This window comes from Mauremys mutica, chromosome 9, assembly GCF_020497125.1.
Source record: "Mauremys mutica isolate MM-2020 ecotype Southern chromosome 9, ASM2049712v1, whole genome shotgun sequence".
Taxonomy (NCBI): domain Eukaryota; kingdom Metazoa; phylum Chordata; order Testudines; family Geoemydidae; genus Mauremys; species Mauremys mutica.
The window spans coordinates 63,167,801-63,193,315 of record NC_059080.1 but is presented as its reverse complement, the minus strand read 5'-3'; the positions used below and the strand labels follow the sequence as shown (position 1 = coordinate 63,193,315).

The 25,515-nt window shown below is 46.6% G+C and overlaps 1 protein-coding gene across 5 annotated transcripts in view; it reads left to right on the top strand.

The window, feature by feature from the left end:
• The window catches only part of PIK3CB (phosphatidylinositol-4,5-bisphosphate 3-kinase catalytic subunit beta), a 218,100-nt gene that overhangs the window by 76,776 nt on the left and 115,809 nt on the right, over positions 1–25,515 (top strand). Inside the window, exon 1 of one of the 5 annotated variants that reach the window (XM_045030490.1) lies at positions 11,391–11,561. The exons of the other annotated variants lie outside the window; for them this stretch is intronic. The gene's annotated coding sequence lies outside the window, so the exon portion shown is untranslated. Of the gene's footprint in view, positions 1–11,390; positions 11,562–25,515 lie in introns of those variants that run through there. 5 annotated transcript variants of the gene reach the window in all.

Below are 25,515 nucleotides of genomic sequence, written 5' to 3'. Positions count from 1 at the left end.
TTACTCCTCTCTTTTTAACTACAATACTTCATATAAAGGAGATATGTAGACAGTCATAATTTGGGCATAAAAATGTCTATGCAGATTACTGCCAGACAAGACTAAACTTTTCCTACTCGGTATTTTTTTCTAATCAAAACCAGAGAAAAATACATTTTGCTGCTGAAGTCACATTCTTATTTTCATTCTAACATTTTATTCATTTTGTTTTCTTTTTATGGGCAAAAAATAAGTGATTTGAATCCTAAATTTTAATACAGTCAAGAGAATTAGAGAAAACCAAAATGCATAAAAAATATTTAAACAAACTTGGGGCCAGATCATCAACCATTGTAAATCAGTATGCAGAGGTTTACACCAGTTACTGTTATGGCCCATTATGTTAACTGAACAGTACAGATTTAAAAGGACGTGTGAAGTAGTGTTTCTGACCATCAGTTCATTCAGTCTCGGAAACAAGATCTAGTAACACAGATGATAATAGGGAGGCTAACATTAGAGCAGATATTATTTCTCATTAAAGTCTTTGTCCTTTATTAGTTTCACGTTGGGTAAAATAAGAGGAAAACATCTAGCAAATTAGCAACTTAATGAAATATTGCCTGTTTCCCACTTACAGCCTAGTTTTGGCAAGCTAGTTCTGACTCCAGAAGTAATTGATTTTTCTGTTTAGTGAGTTCAGAATTCAGTCATTCCTAGTAGTAAGATAACATTGGCAAAGTTTACCAGGGAACGCGTTGAACTCACCATTGCTTGGAGTCTTCAAGACGAGATTAGATCTTTATAAAAGACATTCTTTAATCTTCAATCCAGGCTTTGTTCTGCAATTGCTGCTGCTCCTACTCAGAGTGGGTGCTGCCAGTAGAGTTGAAATTGCTGACCAGTTTCCCCCTTCCTGCAGCCTTTCACTGCCATATTCCTCTTTCCTCTGCAAGAGTGGAATTGTGTTTTGAATCCCTGCACATGCTTCTTGCCATTTAGCATATGGAATACCGTAATATAGAGTATTATTCTATATAATATATAAACACAATTATAGTTAATTATCCATTTATTTATGAAATTGTTTCAAAATTATAGCTTGAAATGAATGACCTTGTATGCCTCAGAACATATTTAATTATTGAGCCGAATATTACATAATTTTCTCATTTTTAAAGAGTTGCCCAGATGGTAAAACAATGAATTCCATGTAAAAAATGATTAAATACCCTTGGGATATGAAGCACATATTTATCCTCCTTAGCGACATAGTCTGTGGTTAATAGGTGGAGTTTCACCTTGCTAACCTGGTAACATGAGAGCATCCCTAGAGTTTCCTGAATATAGACAAGGCTTTCAAAGAAAAAACAAAACAAAATGCATTGAATGTCTAACTGAATGTCAAATCTCTAAAAAGGGCTAAACAAAATTATTTACCTAACAAGAAAATAGGTACTGAAAGCAGTTCAAAAACCCAAGTGCAAATTATTATTACCGCTACAAAAATAATACAGCACACCTATAAATAGCAAAGTAATATTACTCAGCTGCTACCTCAGCCCAGGGGCCACTGATGTCACCTCAGTGAGAGAAGAGTCTTGAAAAGTAGAATTTCCTCTGCTCTAGCTCTCTGTTTACCTGTTGCTGACACTGTTTTACTCCCACTGCTTATTGATACAACTCTTGTGTGTGGAAGGAGCAAGAAACAATACACCTAGGAGTTAGTTTTTTAGACCATTAAAGAAGACTAGTAGTGCTGACTCTTACATGGGCATTGATCTAAATTGTAGTATGGTCTTTTTCTTTTTGGAGAAGTTACTCTAACATCATCTAATAGAAGGTGCAGTTGCGGGAGTGGTTTTTTAGCATGCTCAAGAACTCTGCCTGGCAGAGTTACCACACAGCTCTTTCTAAGCAAGCACATTTTATTCTTAAAGTGAAAGCATTTAGGAGAAAAACATATTAAAAACAATAAATGAACACAAATACTAAAAAGTTTACCAGATCTTGGGACTCTGTTAGGAGTCAGTCTTTCTAACCCTTCCTGGGTCGGCGGCCCCCTTAGACAGAAGGACCTTTCTGTTTGCTGCATCAAAAAGAAGGCCTTGAGTCAGTTTAAACTCAGACTGTTTATCCAAAAGTCCTTTGTCTGTTGATCTCTGGGGAATGTAGTTTGAACCAGTAGTGGTGGCACCTCTCTGGAGGTGTTACAACCTGAGTTAATTTGCCTAATCACCCCTCACTGTTCTTAGTTCACGGAGGGCTGTGGTTCTTCTCCTCCATGGAATTATGTACTGTCCCTGGCCCACAATGATACATAAACTTAATACAGTAATATCTCCAAAAGATGTTGCAAGAAATTGCCATATCTGTTGCAGTGTTTATGTACAGATTTCAACTTATATACAAGGTAGTAGCTCGTGTCTTTCAGATTTGAGATATAGCACACATAAAAGTAATAAAAATAATCCTAAAATAAAATCTGAGTGATGCCTATTCTCGCAGAATAATATAGCATGTAATTAAGATAATCATTCCACGCTGTGTTATTGATTGGATTAGAAGTGCTATATATGTTTTCAATATTATTAATATCCTTTGTGTTCCGACACAAATGATTGCATGGGGCAAGATCACTGTTCAATTTCTAGTAACTTTTTTATGACAAAAATTGGCCCAAATGGCCTTGTAGTCTAAGAATTCGAGATGCATTTATAAATCAGTGTTGCTAAAGATGCAACTGAGGTTTAGCTAAGTCTCTTCACCATTCTGGAGTTGTTAGTATATGATTTTGAGTTCTGTTTTGTGCAACAATAACCTCTTTGTATAAGAAGAGGCTATGGACAGCTGATTCTAAATCTCAGCGTAGGAGCTAACAGTAAGGCTGGGCATGTAGGAGGACTAATTGTACATTTTGGGGCAAATCAGAATTCCAGATCTAATTACTGGATATAATTGTCCTAGTAAAGATGATGAAGTTTTGGGTTGACCATAAAGAGTCAAATTTCCCCAGACTGGTCACACCTCCAAAATTTCTCATCTCTTCTGTTGTACATGAAAATTTGATTAGCTGAAGGATTGATTCAGGAGTGCACGGTATTTCACACACAAGTGGTGTGATCAGTCTATCCTCCAAGACCCATCCATGCCCGATTCGGGAGGATGGTTTTGGATCCACTCTGTCATCCTGGAGTTAAGTCCAAAGCTGATTGTGAAGAGTTACAAAGGGATCTTACAAAATTTGGTGATTAGGCAACAACATGGCAGATGAAATTCAGTGTTGATAAATGCAAAATAATGGATGTTGGAAAACATAATCCCCACTATACATACTAAATGATGGGGATCTCAATTAGTTGTTACCACTCAAGAAGTCATTGTGGATAGTTCTCTGAAAACAGCTGTGCACTGATATTCAAAAAAGCTACCAGAATGTTAGGCACCATTAGGAAAGATATAGATAATAAGACAGAAAATATCATATTGCCTCTCTATAAATCCATGGTATGCCCACACCTTGAATACTGAGTGCAGTTTTCATTGCTCCATCTCAAATAAGATATATTAGAATCAGAAAAAGTACAGAGAAGGGCAACAGAAATTATTAGTAGTATGGAACACATTCCATTTGAAGAGAGATTAAAAAGACTGGGACTGTTCAGGTTTGAAAAGAGAATATGAATAGAAGTCTATAAAAGCATGAATGGTATGGAGAAAATGAATAGGGAAGTGTTCTTTACCCCTTCACATAACACAAGAAGCAGGGGTCACCTAATGAAATTAATAGGCAGCTGGTGTAAAATCAACAGAAGGAAGTACTTCACACAAGGCACAGTCAAACTGTGGAACTCATTGCGAACCGTGGCAGCTTCATAGACAGAAAGATCACATGTCTCGTACAAGAAAATCTGTAAAGCAGCACCTGGTCATCAGTTCATACCACCTTCCAAATTCTACAAGCTGGGCATCCGGTCATCATCTGATGCTGCCTTCAGTAGAGATGTGCTCCTCACTGTAGTAACACAATAACAGGGCCGGCTCTAACTTTTTTGCCACCCCAAGCAAAAAAAAAAAAAAAAAGAGCGCTGCCCCGCCGTAACCGCCCCCTCCCCCCGAGTGCCGCACCACCCAAACACTCCCCCCTCCGAGCGCCACCTGGCCGAAACAAACAAAAAAACCTGCTCCAGCGACGCCCGGCCGAACCAAAAAAACCCAAAAAACCTAAGCTCCGCCCCACCCCAAGGTGCTGCCTCAAGCACATGCTTGGTTGGCTGGTGCCTGGAGCCGGCCCTGCACAGTAACTATTAAGAAAGGGTTTTTGCATCAGTACATAACTGTACATGGTCCCCCACCAGTCTCCTCTTTTCCCGCCCCCCCACTCTTCACCCCCAACCCTGAGTGGACACTGATCTAAACATCTCCGTGTCATGGAACTGTGGATCTTATTACGAGTAAGAATAAGAAAATTTATCCATGTCTTATCTGAAAATTTCTTTATTTGGAGTATTGAGGTCCACAGATCCAGCCCACCCTGAATGGGCTGTTAATTTGGGAAAATGTTCTGAATTATTAATTGGCACTCTAAGTTTGTTATTCATTGAATTACTTGCTTTACAGAAGGATTGTTCTGTTTAGCCTTAATGCTTAATTTTCTTTATTGATATAGAGTGCTTAGTTTTTCCTAGGTTATGAAAGTGTCTCAGCTGGTAGTTTCTCAGAGATGGAGTCGCACCTCTCGCACATCCTTCCTTCCTTTTTTTCTTTCTCACTAAAGTAAAAGTTAAGAACATGCATAAGTGTTTGCAGGATTGAGACCTATGGCTCTGGTTCAGAAAAGCATGTAAGCACATTTTAGCTTCAAGCATGTGAGTAATTATCATTACTTCAGTGGAACTATTTGTGCTTTTCATTGATTACAAATCTAAATGATTAGCTGGTCCTAATAGAATAGATTTGGGAGTGTGGGAATGGTGAAAATGGCTGTACACAAAAGATGTCAAATTATGCAAAAATAAACTAAAACACACAGAGAATATACTGGAAATCTAGTTACTCTTAAGCATTTCTTGTAACTAAGTTTTTTATTTAAAAAAAAAAAAAATTCTGATAGAAGTCGGATATTTCAGTTGACAGTGTCCCTGCAAAGATCAGACTCCATTGAAGAGTTGAATAAAGAGAGTTGAGGAAAGACATTGGCACTCCTTTTATTTCTATGGGTACAAGAAAGTCTGATTTGACAGATATAAATGGCTTTAAAATTTCTGTGGAAACCAATGAGCGTTAAGAAAATCTGCATTTAAAAAAAATAGACATTATTGTCGGTGCTAACTTCTTTTGATCATTTTGCATGATTTGACATCTAACAGTGAATGCCAGTGAAAATGATGTAGGATCAGATGCTAAAATAAAGAATAAAAAAAGAACAAGTTAAAAATTGCTTAGACAAATTAGATGTTTTTAAGTTACCAAGGCCTGATGAAATGCAATCTAGAATACTCAAGGAGCTGACAGAGGAGGTATTTGAGCCATTAGCAGAGGTGAAAGTAAGCTGGTCCGGTCCGGTCCGGCGTACTGGCAGTAGCCAGTACACCATGCTGGACTGGACTTGCTTCTGCGGCGGTGATTTAAAGGGCCTAGGGCTCCAGCCACTGCGGGGAGCCCCAGGCCCTTTAAAGCGCCGCCAGAGCTCCGGCAGCCGGGCTCGGACAGCGATTTAAAGGGCCCGGAGCTCCGTAGCGGCAGGAGCCCCGAGCCCTTTAATTCGCCCTGAGCACCAGGGCAGCTGGGAGCTCTGGGGTGATTTAAAGGCTCTGGGGCTCCCAGCCACAGCCGGAGCCCCAGGGCCTTTAAATCTTGAAAGGTAAGGCCTCTTCCGGTTGAGGCCATGCCCCTGCTCAGGACTCCGGTGTACAGGTAAGTCCTTTAAGTTACTTTCACCCCGGCCATTAGCAGTTACCTTCGAAAAGTCATGAGGACAGGAGAGATTCCAGAGGACTGGAAAATGACAAATATAATGTCGGAATAAAGACAACCTGGGGAATTGCAGACCAATCAGTTTAACTTCAGTACCTGGAAAGATAATGGAGCAAATAATTAAGCAATTAATTTGCAAACACCTAGAAGATAATAAGGTGATAAGTAACTGTCAGCATACAAATTGTGTCAAACCAATCAAATACCTTTCTTTGACAGGGTAACAAGCTATGTGGATAGGAGGGAAGCAGTAGATAAGGTATATCTCGACTTTAGTAAGGCTTTTGTTCTTCTTCGAGTTCTTGTTCATGTCAGTTCCAATCAGGTGTGTGTGGGCGCATGTGCACAGTAGCTGGCATTCCCTAGCAGCATCTGTTGGGTCAGCCTGGGCACTCCCTGGAGTCGGGCCTTCATGGTGTTCAATATAGACCCCAGCTGTCCTGCCACCTCCTCAGTTCCTTCTTACTGCCAGTGATGGTTAGCTGGAACTTCCCTGTGCTCTTGTCTCGACAAGCGCATTTAGCAGTTTCTTACATTGTTCTCCATTAGTTTTCCATTGTTAGTTAATAGTTAGTAGTTCATTAGTGTTACATAAGTTTCCTTTGTGGAAGGAATACCCTCTTACGCTCTCCCAACACTGGGGCATGCTGGGGTCTCTGGGCTTCAAAGCCTGCAGCAAGGGTCCAGAAGCAATCCTCACACCTTGTGTCTGAAGTGTTTAGGAGAGGGCTATCAGAAGTATTGTTGTGCCATTTGTAAGACCTTTTGACCCAGGACTTTAACAGATAGAGAGCAGCGCCTGAAGGTCCTGTTGATGGAGGCAGCACTCTGCCCCCAGTCTGACACTAGGTCAATGGACCCTGCGCTGAGTACCTTTTCCTTGGTGCGGAGCACTCCGGCACCATCAGCAAGGGCACCGGGTGAGAATAAAGACTCATGGCACTGTTCTGGCTCCATTAGCAGCTCACATGCTGCATGCAGGCGCCGTTGGCAATCGCTGGTGCTGCAAAAGAAGAGGAGGCCTCTTCTAGGCCTAAGGAGCCCGCTGTTATTAGACCTGAGTCAGGCCACACTATTTCTGCTCCACTGGTGATGGTCATGCCGACTTCTGCCTGTGTAGAAGGGCTGTTGAGTCCGGAGCCTCCTTGCTTGCCAAGGCTGAGCTGTGAGCTGCACCTCCCTTTGACACTGGAGGCGTTTGAAGTGGCCCAAGAACTGCTTCACCTCATGGCACCGTTCTCTCCTCCTAGACGGGACAGGTTGCTGGCACCAGTCATTCCCCGGGATCCTTCAAGGGGCAAGCCCGCTGTGATGGCCGGAGCGCCACTCCCTGGCAGCAGAGCACACCCAGCAGCCGTGCCGATCCCTCACCGCACAAAAGCACAGTGCCTAGAAGTACCCGGGACCAGTACCCTTACCCGGCACAATAGCAGCCCCCAGCGCAATGGCCCTTTTAATCAAAGCCAAGGTCACAGCCAAGAGTCTCATTCCAGGGTGACAACCGTGGCCTTGGCCTCATTTGTCCGCCCCCCCCGCACCGCTGGCACTGGGGCGGTAGGCCCATTATCACCTGCACTACCATCTTGACACCTCCAGTGCAGCTGGCACTGGGCCTGGGGGTCTGGTAGCCCTGGCAGTGACGTGGACTCCAGCACTGACGGTGACGGCGATTCCAACATTGAGAATGACATTGGCACCGTTGGCACTTTCAGCACTGGCGGTGCCTGTGTCGGTGTATGCAGCCCCTACACTGAGGGGCACAACACCATCTGGGTTGGCACTGGCCCAAGAAACCCAGGTGGCGTGGGACCCCTTGGGTGCTGAAGGAAGTGAGCAGCTACCCCTCACGGGGGTCTCTTCCTCATTCTCACCAGATGAGGCATTGGCAGGCATGGCAACAGCCCTGGCCTTGGAGGACAACAGGGTTCTGTAGCAATTGTTGCGTAGGGTTGCCCAGGGCCTGGGCTTTCAGACGGAGGAGGTAGTAGAGGATGCAGATCCGATGGTGAACATCCTCGCCCCCTCTGGACCTGCACTTATTGCACTGCCACTTATAAAGACCATCTCTGACACCACGAAAACTCTGTGTCAGACCCCAGCCTTGTTGCCCCCTATGGCTAAATGCAATGCAAGATGCTACTTTGTGCCGTCCAGGGGTTACGAGCATGTATACATGCATCCCACACCTGACTGTCTTGTGGTCGCTGCTGCCAACCAACGCAAGGATCAGGGCTTCCAGGGACACTGAAACCGGCCCTGAAGGATCAGGAGCAAAAAGACTTAACCTTTATGGGAGAAAGGTCTACTCCACTGAAGACTTGCAGCTTTGCATATCCGATCAGCAGGCACTCCTATAACACCTGCTTGGCGATGGCTAAATTCACGGAGTTGCTCCCTTCAGACTCCCATGCCAAGTTTTCGGTGTTGGTTGAGGAAGGGAGACTCCTCTCCAGGGCGTCCCTTCAGGCAGCACTTGATGGGGCTATGGCCACAGGAGTGGCTATGAGAAGGGGCTAATAGCTCCAGGTTTCTGGCATCCCCTACGAGGTACAGCAAACCATTCAGGTCCTGCCTTTTGTGGGTGAGACTCTCTTCTCAGAAAAAACTGACAAAGGGCTAAACAGCCTTAAAGACTCTAGAGCCACTCTCAGGTCCCTGGGCCTCTATATGCCTTCAGCACAGCAGAGACACTTCCGTCCGCAGCCTCCTCAACGGTTTGGTCATCAGAACCACCAAGATGGCTCCAGAAGGAGAAATCGGAGTGGCAGGAGAAAGCTGTGTGAGCCCTCTGGCCAGGGCTCGGGACATTCCAAGCCATCTTCAGGGGCCAAATGGGTCTTTTGAAGGTGTGGTCAAGGACAGCGCACCAGAACAAGATCTGGATCCACCCCACCTTACCTTTTCGCTTCAACTTTCCCCTTTCTACCGTGCATTACTTTGAGTATTACTTCAGAACGCTGGGTGCTCCACGCAGTAGAGAGGGGATACTCCATCCAATTCTGTGCCCTCCTGCCCTTCCATCCCCTTTCCCCATCCCTCTTCAGGGAGCCCTCTCATGAGCTGCACTCACTCCTGTTGCTAGGGACAGTGGAAGAGGTTCCTCAGGCGCAGAAGGGCAAGGGCTTCTATTCACAGTATTTCCTAATACTGAAAGCCAAGGGCGGCCTCAGTCCCATCTTGGACCTGTGGGAACTCAACAAGTTTGTGAAGAAACTCAAGTTCCACATGGTCTGTTTGGTCTCCATCATCCCCTTGCTGGATCCAGCAGACTGGTATGCTGCCCTCGACTTGAAGGACGCATATTTTCATATCACAATTACTCAACCCCACAGAAAGTACCTCAGGTTTGCGGTACTAATACCCACTAACAATTCACAATCCTTCCATTCGGCCTGTCAGCAGCACCTTGAATCTTCACCAAGTGCATGGCAGTTGTCGCTGCGTTCCTGCGCAGGCACCAGGTACAGGTGTTGCTGTACTTTGATGACTGGCTGATCAAGGACCGTTCCAGGACCCAAGTAGAAGCTCAGGTCAGATTAATCAGAGCCACCTTTGACAACCTGGGTCTCCATCTAAACGAAGCAAAATCGACTTTGTCCCCTGTCCAGAAGATAGAGTTTATAGGGGCAGTACTGGACTCGACCCAAGCTGTGGCCATACCTGTCGGAAGAAAGGTTTCAGGCCCTGACAGATATCATTCAAGGCATCAGACGGTTTCCCACCACCACAGCAAGGAACTACCTGAAGCTTCTCAGTCACATGGCTGTCTGTACCTACATAGTGTAGTATGCCAGACTCAGGCTTCAGTCTCTTCAGTCATGGCTCACGTCAGTGTATTGCCCAGCCTGGGACAGCTTGGACAGGCTCATGACCCTGCCTCGCCCAGTCCTCGACTTTCTCTTGTGGTGGCTCGACCCTTAGGAGGTGTTTTCAGGGGTCCGCTTCACCAGTCCGCAACCGTCTCTCTTGCAAGTGATGGATGCATCAGACTTGGCCTGGGGAGCTCATCTGGGAGACAGCAGGACCCAAGGTCTCTGGTCTCATGCAGACCTGGCTCTCTACATCAATGTCAGAGAGCTGAGAGCAGTGCGCCTAGCATGCCAGAACTTCTGTGCACTCTTCACGGGACTTTGTGAATCTGTTATGACGGACAATATAACAGCAATGTTCTATATCAACAAATGGGGGCACATGCTTCCCCTGGACATCACGTTTTCAATCTTCCAGAGGTGGGGCTTTCTCCAGATAAACTTATTCACCACACGACACACACAATAGGAAATGCCAGCAGTTCTGCTCCTTCAAGAATCACAGCCTGGGCTCCAGAGCAGACGTGTTCCTCTTTCCATGGGGAGGCCATTGCCTTTCCGCCCATACCGCTCATTCACAAGGTACTCCTCAAGATCTGGAGGGAATGAGCTCAGGTCATATTGATAGCACCAGCCTGGCCCTGTCAGCATTGGTATACATCTCTCCTAGACATGTCTGTGGAAGCCCTGGTCATTCTGCCAGGACACAAGATCATGGTCGTCTTCAACATCTGAACTGTGTGTTGCTTCACCTCATGGCATGGAAGCTCTGTGGTTGAACCCAATGGAGCTTTCCTGTTCAGACCAGGTTAGACTAGTCCTCCTTGGCAGCAGGAAACCCTTTAAGAGAGCCACCTACCTTGCCAAGTGGAAGAGATTTTCAGTGTGGCCAGCGCAGCACCATTCATTCCCGACACTAGCCTCAGTGCCAGTCATTCTGGACTACCTCCTCCATCTGAAGCAGCAGGGGCTTTCGTTTTCTTCAATAAGAGCACACTTAGCTGCCATATTGGCCGTCCATCCAGGTGCAGGGGGATGCTCGATGTTTGCTAACCCTACGGTCAGCTGATTTTTAAAAGGACTCGACAGACTGTACCCTAACGTCCGTCAGCCTGTCCCCACCTGGGACCTCAACCTGGTCCTCTAGGCTCATAGGACCACCCTTTGAACCATTGGTGACATGCTCCCTGCTCTACCTGTCTTACAAGGTGGCGTTCCTGGTAGCGATAACCTCAGCCAAGAGGGTGTCTGAACTCAAGGCCTGAATATCAGAGGCTCCTTACATGTGTTCTGTAAGGACAGGTTGTGTCACAGTTTCACATCAACCAGGACACCTGTCTCCCAGTATTCTACCCTAAGCTGCATTCCACCTGCAGGGAGCAGACTTCACTCACTGGATGTCCGCAGGGTACTAACCTTTTACATCGAGAGAATGAAGCCATTCAAAAAAATTGGTCCAGCTACTCGTGGCGGACAGAATGAAAGGTCTGCCTGTGTCGTCACAATGCATTTCATCATGCACATGATCCATGATGAAATGCATTGTGATGTGGTACAAGCTGGCAGGGGTTTCTGCACCTCCAGTCACTGCGCTCTTTACCAGGGTGCAGGCTTCATCAATAGCATTCCTGGTGCAGGTCTCCACTCAGGAAATCTGCAGAGCGGCAATGTGGTTGTCCATCCATACTTCCATCACTCACTATGTGATTACCCAGTAGGCCAGAAACGATGCAGCCTTCGGACGAACAGTGCTCCCATCAGTGGAAGACTCCAACCCCACCTCCTGAACTTAGGCTTGTGAGTCACCTGATTGGAATTGAGATGAACAAGCACTTGAAGAAAAAACGGTTAGTCACCTTCTCATAACTGTTGTTCTTTGAGATATGTTGTTCATGTCCATTCCAATACCCACCCTCCTAGCCCTCTGTCGGAGTAGCTGGCAAGAAGGAATTAAGGCGATGGTGGGTCGGCTGGGGTCTATGTTGAGTGCCATGATGGCGTGACTCCAGGGGGTGCCCAAGCCAACCTGATGTATGCTGCTAGGGAAAAATCTTCTGACTACCATGCACGTGCGCGCACACACACCTAATTGGAATGGACATGAACAACACATCTCAAAGACAACAGTTACCAGAAGGTGAGTAACCGTTTTATACTGTCTTGCATTACCTTCTTATAAATAAACTAGGGAAATACATCCTAGATGGAGCCGCTATAAGGTGCGTGCATAACTGGTTGGAAAACTATTACCAGAGAGTAGTTATCAGTGGTTCATGGTCAAGCTGGAAGGGCATATCAAGTGGGGTCCTGCAGGGATCAGTTCTGGGTCCGGTTCTGTGCAATATATTCATCAGTGATTTTAGATAATGGCATAGAGAGTACACTTATAAAGTTTGCGGACGATACCAAGCTGGGATGGATTGAAAGTGCTTTGGAGGATAGGATTAAAATTCAAAATGGTCTGGACAAACTGGAGAAATGGTCTGAAGTAAATAAGGACAAATGCAAAATACTACACCTAGGAAGGAACAATTGATTGCATAAATACAAAACGGGAAATGACTGCCTAGAATGGAGTACTGCGGAAATGGATCTGGATCACAAGCTAAATATGAGTCAGCAGTATAACACCATTGCAAAAAAAGCAAACATCATTCTGGAATGCACTAGCAGGAGTGTTATAAGCAAGACATAAGAAGTAATCCTGCTCTACTCTGTGCTGATTAGGCCTCAGTGTCCAGTTCTGGGCGCTGCATTTCAGGAAAGAGGTGAACAAATTGGAGAAAATCCAGAGGAGAGGAACAAAAATGATTAAAGGTCTAGAAAATACAAGGGAAGATTGAAAAAATTGAGTTTGTTTAGTCTGGAAAAGCGAAGACTAGTGTGTGTGTGTGGGGAGAACACAACAGTTTTCAAGTACTTAAAAGGTTGTTATAAGGAGGGAGAAAAATTGTTCTTGTTAACCTTTTGAGGATAGGACAAGAAGCAATGGGCTTAAATTGCAGTAAGGGTGGTTTTCAGGTTGGACATTAGGGAAAACTTTTTGCTAGGGTAGTTAAGCACTGGAATAAATTGCCTAGGGAGGTTGTGGAATCTCTGTAATTGGAGATTTTTAAGAGCAGGTTAGACAAACACCTGTCAGAGATGGTTTCTAGATAATACTTAGTCTTGCCTTGAGTGCAGGGATCTGCATTTGAAGACCTCTCAAGGTCCTTCCTAATCCTGTGATTTAGCATCTGGATGTAACTTGCATGTTGTGGTGATAAAGGAGGAATAGTTAAAACCAGAAGAACAAAGGTTATTTTTACTTATGCACTGGTTTTTGGGCCAGTGTTGTATGTCCTAGGAAAGTTCATGGCCAAAAGTAACCTTTTTATTACGAGCTTAACAACATGAAAGGACCTTGTGGTCTTCAAATGCATTACAACATTTTTATAACAAACTCAAAAAGAATTAATACAAAATTTGGACATGTAAAATAGAATTCCATTTGTAATGCTTGTTCTTTAACAGACTTTCAGTACAATGATTTTTAGTGGGGACCATTTTTACTCGAAAATATTGCCAGTTTTGGGAAAAAATGGTTTCTATCTGGTTATACTCCACAGACACTTCTCATGTGTTACAGTAGCTCCAAACAAAGGAATAAAAATTAAAGTAACCACACACATCGAAACAATGATGGACTGCCAATTGTATTCACTATTAGTAGGAAAGGAGAGATCAAGTGTTTCTATCGAAAGCCCAGAAGGACCTGTGAACTGGTATTTTTCATAAGTAAGGAAAGCAAATACTCTCTTCTTGACTGCAGTAGGTTAGTTAGTATTGCACATTTCAGTGTCTTCATTTAAGCAGTACTGAAACTCTTACTGCAAACCTGAATGCAATCTCTTATTGCGTACTGTCAGTTCATGCCAGTTTAAACAGACTCCTGGGAAATGGATGCAATATTTATAGTAACTTATGATTTAGAAAAGCCTTTTCATGGCAACATTGTAGATGTTTTGAATTCTTATAAGATTTGCTATAATTTTGGAATGCCAATTCTGTATGAAAGTACTAGGATGAAAAAATCTTCTCGCTTCACTGACTTCAGTGTTTTTAATCATGCTATTTGCATTTTTTTTAATTGTTAAACCATTTAAATTGAAATCAACCTGTACAGCTGCAAGGCCACAGTGCTTCTACTCTGTTCAGGAAATGCAGTTGGCCCAAGAAAAATCCACTGACTTGCATGAGTTTGGGCTAAGCACTTAATCTGTCTGTGCCATAGTTCTTCTTTGTAAAATGGAAATACTAATGCTTTTTCTTCCATCATTTCTCTCGTATAGACTGAGATCTTGGTCAGGGACTTCTGTTGCACTGACTTTCAGTTTTAAGTGAAGAAGAGGTTTCAGTTCCATATATCCTCCAATGTGTGCATCAAATCCCTTGGACACATCCTATTCACAAGCTCTGCATGAGGGATGTGAATTTCTCCCTTGAATAAGGAAGAAGGGGTTTTTGTTGAAATTTTATTTTGAAAATGTCATAAAATATAACAAACCACACTTCATATTCTAACTTGCTTATCCAGCTTTGTCACCAGATACCCTTCTCTCCTTCATTCTCAAATGTTTCCTTTCATGGTTCTTTATTCATTTTTACAGTATTGAATGTTTACGTATTTAGAAAAATGATTACAAAGATGATATTGTCAATGCCTGGTGTTTCTGGTCCTTAGACTATGTGTTACGCTGCTGCTGTTTCCTGGTATATTACTGTGGTTAGATTGTCCTCTAGTCTGCCAGGAACAGTGACGTATTGTTGTGGCCTTTTCTAACTGTTTTCTTTGCTGCAAGAGTCTGACTTAGTCTCTTGACTGCCACATGACCGAACAAGTAGTAAATAAAGACTGCATTGATGGCAGTGGTGTTCATCTTGGAATGCGGTGTTTAACGCTTGCAACAAGTTATTACAACACACAAAGTAAAATACTGGGCAAGTATAACTTTAAATTGATAAAGTTAATGAGAGCAAATTAGTTTTTCATGTTTTTCTTACCTTCTACTTAAAACTTGATACTAGTTTTCAGCGAAAACTAGAATAGAAAAGGCTTTTCTGTATTTAAAAGTTAAGTTTTACTCAGTTGATCAAATACAAATCATTTAAGCTAATCCCTTGTTATTTAAATTGTGGCTTTCTATTTGAAAGAGACAGCTTAAAATAAACTGATTTTAATATTTATTTTTGTATTACCATAGTATCTAGGAGCCCTAGACATGGACCAAGACCCCATTGTGCTAGGTGCTGTACAAACACAGAACAAAAAGACAGTCCCTGCATGATGGAGCACTACCTTTTCTTAGTGCATATAACATTTTATGCCAGTTTTCAGTATATCAGTTTAAGGTCAAGTATTGGTATTCATTTTAAAGGAATTCTGACCATATGTCTTGGCTGGTGATGGGGTACACAATATGCTTTCAGATGTACAAATTACTACTGACTTCTAAAGTATATGAAGAATTGATTTAGGACTAGATTGTACCCTTGCCTTATGAGGCTGTTCAGGAGAGTAAGTGCTACTGGACATAAGTAAGGGTGTCATCAGGCCTTTAGTGTTTTAGGTTATATTGCCAATGCATTTGTTTTTTCTTTCCAGCACCCCACACTCTATCATTCTGTTCTGGTGAATAATTTGTAATTCTTTATGTTAGCAGATGAGGTACTGCATTATGGTTTGGTTTTATTGTTTTGTTAATTTAAAAAAAACATACTCTGCCAGTTCTTATTTAAACATTTAGCCTCTGGAGTATCAAGTTCAGGAAAAAAGAAAATTTCCAACCTAAACATACAAGACAAGATCCAACATGTTTATTTTAAAAGGACTGCGCTAACTTGGATCAATTTTAGATGTCAATAACTTAATGATATATGCCAGCATATGATTAAAATGGATGCTGATGGAGGTGCAAGATGTTTCTTATTGACTATAGTCTTCTGCTGATAATTATTTTTAAAGAAAAATATGTAGGATTGTCAGACTACTGAAAGGGAAAGTCTTCAATAAAAATGATAGATTAAATTATTTGACTCATTTCTGTTTCTCCATCCCATGCTTCTCTCACACTCTCATCCCTACAGGCCAATAAAGTTCTTGTCCCCAGAATAGTTATCCAGTATTTGTGTTTAAATTGGATGAATGGCAACACTTTCCTAATTCAATTTTCAAACATAATGTAAACAATATATAGACATTACTGAGACAAAGCCTCTCTGAACTTAAGGATGTGCTGGGAGGGAAATTTTTAATTATAACTTTTAGTGTAGTAATATGATAATGCTTCTTATTAAACATGTAAGAATCATACCCTGATTTATAACAAACTCATAGTTCAGCTTTTGGCCTCAGAATACCATTCAGTCCAAGATAGTTTAGGATGAAGTTATGACTCTGGAAGCAGTTAGTGTTCTAATATTTAGGATTAGTTAGCCCTGATATTTTTTCAAGGAAATTTTTCTCTTAATGCTTTATAAAAAGGTCTCTACCATGTGTTAATGTTAGTGGGAACAATAAGTTTGTGTACGTTTACCATACTATTTTGATGTACATAATGTTGCTTCATCACAAAGCTCTCTGAATGAGCTTACACGATAGAAGACTTGCATTTCTCCTCGGCAGTATTGAACCAGCTTCCTGCAAAGACTTAAACACTTTATCCTAGGAGTAACCAGGGCCGGTGCAACCCATTAGGTGACCTAGGCAGTCGCCTAGGGCGCTAGCATTTGGGGGGCGGCATTTCGGGTCCTTCGGCGGTGACCGCAGCGGCCGGATCTTCGGCCGCCCCGGTCGTTGTTGGCATTTAGGTGGAGGGACCTGGGGCAGGGGAGTGCGGGGAGAGCCGCCCGCAGCAAGTAAGGGGGGGCACGGCACGCAGGGGAACTGCTCCCCACCCCAGCTCACCTCTGCTCCACCTCCTCCCCTGAGCATGCCGCCCCGCTCTGCTTCTCTCCCTCCCAGGCTTGCGGCGCCAATCAGCTGTTTGGTGCTGCAAGCCTGGGAGGCGGGAAAAGTGGAGCGGCAACGGCGTGCTCAGGGAGGAGGTGGAGCAGAGGTGAACTGGGGCGGGGAGCTACCGCACGGCTCCCCGAGCTGGGGGGAGCTGCCGCGGGGGGCGGGGAGGGGGTCTCAGGGCAGAGAGGGGGAGCTGCCGCGGGGAGGGGTGCCTCAGGGCGGAGGGGTGGGGGGGCTCGGGGGTGGGGCGGCGCAAGGTGGACGTTTCGCCTAGGGCGCAAAACATCCTTGCACTTGCCCTAGGAGTAACCCTGCTGACCTCAATAAGACTGTTTGTTTTAAATATTTTTAGTAATTAAAATTAAGCATGTGTATGATTTTTGCAGAATTGAGACCTTGAATTGAATTGCTTTATTCTTCATTATGCCATTCCTTAGGGGGTTAATTTTTCTGACTGTAGCTAAACCCAGCTGTTATCCAGAACTTTCATAACACAACTTGAAAGCTTTGCAGTTATTTCTTCATTCATTAGAATAAAGTTTTATTACTTTTTAAAAATTTCTGTCTAACCTTAGCTGCGTTTTAGACTCTGGTCTTGTTCTGTGGCACATGTGCGAGAGTAGAATTCTTTACCTAATGAAAATAAATGCAGCCTTCCTTCCCTTTTAGAGGTTTTTTTTTAAAGTTTTTTTCCCCTGAAAAAGCTCCAAAGATTTCTGAAAGCATAGGTATAATTTTTTTCTTTTTAAGATTACTGTTTTCAGAAGGCAATGTAAGTAATTACTTTGGGGAAAGATAATATATTTTGTGCCAACTTTTACTTTTGTGAATCAAGTTTTAACTATTCAGTTTTAAAACTGTCTACGGTTACCTTTGATAAAAAGTTGTTAAATATTGGAAATGAATTAAACACAATCATACTGTACTAAAAGCATGTTTTTAGTATATTGTGGTGCTATATAGCATTTAACTTACTAGATGTTACTTACTTACTAGGGATCTGGGGCAAAAATTGGTCCTGCTAGTGAAGGCAGGGGGCTGGACTTGATGACCTTTCAAGGTTCCTTCCAGTTGGTATATCTCCAATTATTTTGAGGGGGGAGGGATAGCTCAGTGGTTTGAGCATTGGCCTGCTAAACCCAGGGTTGTGCATTCAATCCTTGAGGGGGCCATTTGGGGAACTGGGGTAAAAATCTGGGGATTGGTCCTGCTTTGAGCAGGCGGTTGGAGTAGATGACCTCCTGAGGTCCCTTCTAATCCTAATATTCTATGGTTTCATAAAGATGAGACACTGCATTTGATAATGATTAGGATAATATAAAAACAACCATATGTTTTGTGATGTCCACTTTTTGGTGGATGTATAAATAATGGAAGATGAAATGGCTTAAACAAAATGTAGACTCCAGTCTTTGCTTCTTGATTTTTCATGGTTAGTGCCCTAATTTGTTCCAGAATTAACTTTTTAAGTATGCTCTCTCCAACCGAAAACAGAGGAATTCCTTCTTTTACCTATGTTGGCATCTGAAACGTTGCTGAGGGAAACAGTGGAAGGTGTGATAAAATGGCAAGCTGGGCTAGACCACTTGGACATATACAAACACACTGAGAGAGTTGGAAGGGGATACAGATTCGGCACCCAGGATCTGCAGGCCACTCTAAAAGGAAGGTTGTTCTTCGAGTGCTTGCTCATATCGATTCCAATTAGGTGTGCGCGTGCCTCTTGCACGATCGTCGGCGAACTTTTACCTTAGCAACACACGGTGGGTTGGCTGTGGAGCCCCCTGGAGTGGCGCCTTAATGGCGCTGGATATATGCCCCAGCCGACCCAGCGCCCCCTCAGTTCCTTTTTACCGCCCGTAACGGTCGTTGGAACTGTGCAGCGCGGTATAGCTGTCCTCCACTCTTCCTAGCTTTTGCTTCCCGGTTTTAGATAGTTGTTCTAGTTGTTATAATATATATAGTTAGTATAGTGTAAATAGTGTTATAGTTATAAAGTTAGGCTTGTAGTTAAGTTTAGTAGGTTGGAAGGGGTCCTCCCCCTTCCTCCCTGCCTGCCGCCCAGGCTCAGGCCCAAGGCTCCAGGTTTTAAGCCGTGTTCAGCCTGCTCAAAGCCTATGCCAACAGGAGACCCCCACGACTCTTGCCTGAAGTGTCTCAGGGAGTCTCACCAGGCCGAGAAGTGAGAGATCTGTAAGGTGTTCAGACCTCAATAGGCTCAAACCGCTCCTTATGGAGGTGGCCTTTAGCCCGGATCCCCTATCGGCATGCCAAGTTCTGGCACCAAGCGCATCGGTGTGCAGTGCCCTGGTGGTGTCTTTGGGTACGGCATCACAGGGAAACTTGGATAGAGGCCCGTGGCACCGGACCTCTCCAGCATCGCGTCCAGTGCAAGTGGCTTGGCGCCATTCGCTATCTCCAGGACAGAAGAAACTGTCTTGCAGCAACCGGCGTCGGCACCTCCTTTGCTAACATCGGAGTCGCATCCGGCACCTGAGCGACTGAGAGTACAAGCACCAATATTGGCACTGTTGACTCCAGCACCAAGGGAGGAGCCGTTGAATCTGGTGCACACTGGCTTCCCAACCTGGACTATGGTTGAGCCCCGGCTTCTGTCGACACCGGAGACATTCACGAGAGCGAGAGACCTCATTGCCTTCACAGAGCCAGCACTGGCGCAGACTGCGGCACCGCCTCTGACTTCTGTTATAGTCTAGGGCAGGGGTCTCAAACATGCGGCCCGCGGGCCGCATGCGGCCCTCGGAGCTCTTCCCTGCGGCCCGCGGAGCTCCCCCAGTTACTTCCTGTCGCCGCCAAACTCCCCCCGCCCCCCTCCCCGAGTTATTTTCTGTGCCTAAGCTCCCCGCGCGCTGCTCCCCAATGTTTGGGGCCGGGTCTCTCCCCTGGCCCCACCTGCCGCCCCCACGCGCCTCCCCCCAGTGTCTCCCGGCCCCCACTTGCTGCCCCCTCACCGCCCGGTAGCCTGCCCGGGAGCTCACGCTGACTCCACTGCTCCGCTATGCCGGCTTCCGGCATCACCTGCTGCCGCAGGGTCCTAGCGCCCCCCTGCACTAGGGCCAGGGCAGGCTGCCCTTCCCCTAGTCCTGAGACTCTCCAATGCCCCGAGCCTCTCCAATGCCTCAAACCCCTCACCCTCAGCCCCACAGCCCTCACCCCTGCACCCCCTCCTATCCCCAAACTCCGTCCCAAAGCCTGCACCCCCACCCCCTGCCGCAGCCTGGAGCCTGCACCGAGCACAGAGCCTGCACTCCAGACCCCCTCCCCCACCCAAACTCCAGCCCAGGGCCTGTACTCCAGACCCCCTCCCCCACCCAAACTCCCTCCCAGAGCCTTAGGCAGTAAATCTAAGTGCGTGTTTTGTCCTTTGAGTGAGGTGCATTACTGAGTGTATATATTTATTAAAACTGCTTGGAAATGACTTCGTCAAAAAAAAGAACACTCATGGAAGAAAAGAGAGTTTTCCAAAACAAATGGAAGAATTTATATTTTTTCACAGAGGTAAAAGATAAAATTCAATGCCTTATTTGTCAGCAAACGATTGCTGTTCCCAAGGAGTATAACGTGCGTCGGCACTATGACACGATGCACCGTGAAAAATATGATGCATTCACCGGAAAAATCCGAGAGGAAAAAGTTCAGCAACTTAAAGCAGCATTTGCTAAGCAAAGAAATTTATTTTCAGGGATTAACAAGTCTAGCGAAGATTCAGTAAGAGTAAGTTTTGTGATAAGCGAAATGATAGCTAAATCATCGCGACCTTTTACAGAAGGCTTATTCATAAAAGAATGTCTTATGAAGGCCAGTGAAATTTTATGTCCTGATAGGAAGAAAGTTTTTGAAGGCATAAGCTTGTCTGCAAATACAGTTGCCTGCAGGATAACGGATTTAGCTGATAATGTGCAAAAACAATTGATTCAAATGGCAAAAGACTTTGAAGTATTTTCAATTGCTCTTGATGAGAGTACAGATGTATCAGATACCGCACAGTGTGCAGTGTTCATTAGAGGTGTGGACTGCAATTTGAATATAACTGAAGAATTGCTAGACTTAATGCCACTGAAGGGTATCACAACGGGACGTGACATATTTCAAGGATTGGAAGAGTGCATTGAAAAAGCTGTTGGTGGCGCTTAGCACTTTCCAGGAGGGAGGGGGGAGGAGCGGGGAGCCGCGCGCTTAGGGGAGGAGGTGGAGAAGAGACAGGGCAGGGGCGGGGCCTCATGGAAGGGGTGGATTGGGGGTGGGGCCAGGGGCAGCAAGTGATGCGGCCCTCGGGCCAATGCACTAGTCCTCATGCGGCCCTCGGGGTCATTTGAGTTTGAGACCCCTGGTCTAGGGGCAAGCCTACCCTAATACGTCCGCCATCTCCTAGCATGGAGACGTGGCACTGCTCCCGATCCCGGCGCCGTTTGCAGTCCCGACACTGTTCCCTCTCGTGGCCCCAGTCATACTCGCTGCTCCGGTCCACCTCTCTGCTCGACTCCAGGCCGCAGTACCATTTGGACTCCTGATGTCGCTCCCGGCACCAGTCGCCGCACCGATCGCCTTCCCTGGAGTCAATCCCGGCACTGCTCCCGCAGACGTTCGTCGTCGCCACAATCCAGGTCTGGATCCTGGTACCGGGTCAGTCATTGACGTCGATCCCAGTACCGCACCCCGACGCCTCGCCGGTACCACTCTCCAGCGACCTGGTTCCGGTCCGCACTGCACCCTGGAGAGTTGACAGAGATGCGCTCCGCATCGCCTTGGCCATCGTGCTCCGCCTCAGTCATCGCAGTCTGAAGGGGCCTCGCGCTCAGCCTACCCAGCTTCAGGCCAGGGCAAGGGTAATGTGGGTCAATGGCATGACGAAGGCCAAGACTTTAATCAGGATCCTGCACAATTATCCTTCTGGACACCGTGGGTGTACAACCAAGCCCAAAGGGTTCCGTCAGGGGCCTTCCGTTCAGCCCATTCAGAACCCCGGGTACCAGAAGCCACCATAAATTGTCTCCCTCCGAGGGGTATGGAAACAGCTGCACCTACCCCAGCGCAGGCCCCAAGCCCCGGTGTAGCAGATCCTGCGCAACAGGACTGCTCGCTACACGATCCGCCACAGGACCCCCTGGATCCTGTGGCATCTTTGTCATCTTCTCTAGATGAGGCAGTGGCGGAGACAACAGCCTCGGGTCCTCCCCCGACAGACCATTGTGCCCACCAAGACTTTTTACATAGGGTGGCACATAATATGGACCTCCAAGCGGAGGAGGTAATGGAGTTGGAGGACCCAGTGGTGGACATCCTTTCGGCGGAGGCCCCGTCCCGAGTAGCGTTGCCCATCATCTGCACCTTCCAGACCAATGCCAAGACAATATGGCAGACCCTCGCCTCTATCCCACCAACGGCCAGTGGGGTGGAGAGGAAATGCTTTGTTCCCTCCAAGGAGTATGAGTACCTTTATACTCACCCTCAGCCGTGTTCATTAGTGGTGTCCTTGGTGAACGCAAGAGAATGGCATGGTGAACAGGCCCCAGCACCCAAATCAAAAGACGCCAGGCGTCTAGATCTGTTTGGGTGCAAAATTTATTCAGCAGGATGTCTTCAGCTCAGGGTCACAAACCAACAAGCGCTCCTGAGCCAGTATTGCTATAACTCGTGGCACTCCATGGGGAAATTTCAGGAGTTAATTCCGCGGGAGTCCAGGGATGAGTTTGGGGCCTCAGTGGAGGGGGCAAAAAGGTGGCTAGGACCTCCTTACAGGCCTCCTTAGATGCAGCAGACTCTGCGGCTAGGACCCTGGCATTGGGCATAGCTATGCAACGCATCTCCTGGTTGCTGGTATCTGGCCTGCCACCAGAGCTGCAACAGACCCTGCAGGATCTGCAATTTGATGGGCAGGGCCTGGTCTCAGACAAGAGGAACTCTAGATTACAGAGCCTGAAAGATTCCAGGGCCATCATGCGCTCTGTGGGTATGCACACTCCGGTGACCCAGCGCAAGCCTTTTAAGCCGCAGCTTCGAAGGTTTTACCTTCCCCCTTGTCCGAGGCAGGACTTCTACAGAAGACGCGGACGAGGTGGTAGAAAGAAATCCAACAGCCACCAACCTGGTCAGAACCAAGGCCCTCCCAAACCATCGGTGGGGCCTAAGCAAAGCTTTTGAAGGTGTGCCCGAGGATGGTGTATCAGTCACCACCCAGGATCCTTCCCCTCCTTTTCGAGATCATCTCTCCCATTCCACCATGCATGGTCCTGTATAACCTCAGACCGGTGGGTTCTTCGCATGATGGAAAAGGGATATTCTCTCCAGTTTTCTTTCTCCTCTCCCTCCCCATCCCTCTTCAGGGACCCCTCTCACGACAACTCCTTATACAGGAGGTCCAAACGTCCATGAGAGCGATTAAGGAGGTTCCAAAGGAGCTAAGGGGCAGGAGTTTTTACTCCCGCTACTTCCTAATCTCCAAGGCCAAGGATGGGCTTCGACTCATCCTAGATCTGCACGGACTCAACAAATTCATGGTGAAGTTGAAGTTCCTCATGGTTTCACTGGGGACTATTATTCCTTCCCTGGATCCTGGGGACTGGTACGCCACCCCTCGACATGAAGGACACATACTTTCACATAGTGATTTACCTGCCGGACAGGCGCTTCCTTCGCTTTGTGGTCAATCACGAACACTACCAATTCGCTGTCCTTCCCTTCGGCCTGTCCACGGCTTCCATGGTGTTCGCCAAGTGTATGGCTGTCGTGGCAGCCTACCTTCATCGTCAACGGATCCAGTTGTTTCCGTATTTCCATGACTGGCTCATTTGAGGTCAAACCAGGGACCAAGTTCAATCCCATGTTCAATTCGCCCTAAGCACGTTCTGCCGGCTGGGTCTCCTGCTCAACAACAGAAAGTCGACACTGGAACCAACCCAGAGAATAGAGTTTCAGGGCAGTCCTGGACTCCAGACTCGCCCGCGCTCTCCTGCCGGACGCACGCTTTCAGTCGATGGCACATGGCCTTCTGGGGCACATGGCTTCATGCACTTACGTAACCAGGCATGCCAGACTTTGGCTTCACACGCTTCAGGCCTGGTTATCAACAGTATATCGACCAGGTCGAGACAGCCTGAGCATGGTGGTCACTGTCCCGGAATTGGTTTTGACTTCCCTCCATTGGTGGCTGGACCCCACGTTGGTGTGCAACGAGGTACCATTTCACACCCCACAACCCTCCTCGTACCTGATCGCAGATGCATCATCTCTGGGATGCCCACCTCGGGGAGCTCCAAACACAGGGCCTGTGGTCCACATCCGATCTGACTTTGCATATTAATGTACGCGAACTGATGGCAGTACGCCTAGCGTGTCAAGCATTTCATGAGCACCTACATGGCCGTTGTGTGGCAGTCCTCAGAGACAGCACCATGGCCACGTTCTACATCAACAAGCAAGGGGGAGCCGGGTCGTCCCCCTTATGCCAGGAGGCCATTCACCTGTGGGAGTTCTGCATAGTCCACTCGATACATCTGATGGCGTCGTTTCTCCCAGGGATCCAGAACACGCTGGCAGACCACCTCAGCAGGTCCTTCCAGCCTCACGAGTGGTTGATTTCGTCCAGATATCATCCACTCCATCTTTCTGAGGTGGGGGTTTCCACCTCGCGCATCAGTCGGAAGTGCCAAGTGTTCTGTTCTCTCCAGGGGCACTCTGAGTTCCCTGTCAGACTCTTTCCTATTTCCGTGGAAAGACCAGCTGTTCTATGCCTTCCCTTCATTCCTGCTGGTCCACAGGGTCCTACTCAAGCTGCACAGGGACAAGGCACACATGATTCTGGTCACCCCAGCATGGCCCAGGCATTACTGGTACACCACACTCCTGGAGTTGTCAGTAGAGCCTCCGATCACGCTCCCACTGTGGCCAAACCTGATCTCACAGGACCATGGACGACTCTGTCACCCTGACCTGCAATCGCTCCACCTTACAGCGTGAATGCTGCATGGCTAACTCGGTCAGAATTACTCTGCTCACAATCGGTGCAGCAGGTTCTGTTAGGCAGCAGGAAACCCTCAACTCAAGCCACATACCTGGCTAAATGGAGGCATTTCTCCTGTTGGTGCAAGCAGTGTGACATGCCCCCGTTGCAGGCCTCGATACTTCTCATCCTAGACTATCTCCTATCCCTAAAGAAGCACCACTTTTGGTACTTTCTAATTCCTCTCTCCTCCTGGGGACTGGTTTACTATCAAAACAATTGAATTTTAAACCTAGAAATTTCCAGCCTCCTATGGATTCACTCAGGGGCGGCTCCAGACCCCAGCACGCCAAGCGCGTGCTTGGGGCGGCATGCCGTGGGGGGCGCTCTGCTGGTCGCCAGGAGGGCGGGAGGCGGCTCCGGTGGACTTCCCGCAGGCGTGCCTGCGGAGGATCAGCTGGTCCCGCGCGGCTTCGGGGACCAGCTGACCCTCCGCAGGCACGCCTGCGGGAGGTCCACCGGAGCCGCGGGACTGGCGACTGGCAGAGCGCCTCCCGTGGCATGCCGCCCTGCTTGGGGCAGTGAAATGTCTAGAGCCGCCCCTGGGTTCACTGATTCATTACTCTCATCTTAAAAGTTTTTTTTTTTTTCCTGCCTCTCCCTTCAAGTAGCTCCTGCCAAGCCTTTCCTGTGGTTGGTGTGGAGGGTTTCTCCCCTGGTCCCCTCCCTGACACTCGATCCCCTTCAGATTCCCTGCTGGACTACCTGCTTGTCTCTATCAAATTCAGGTTGCC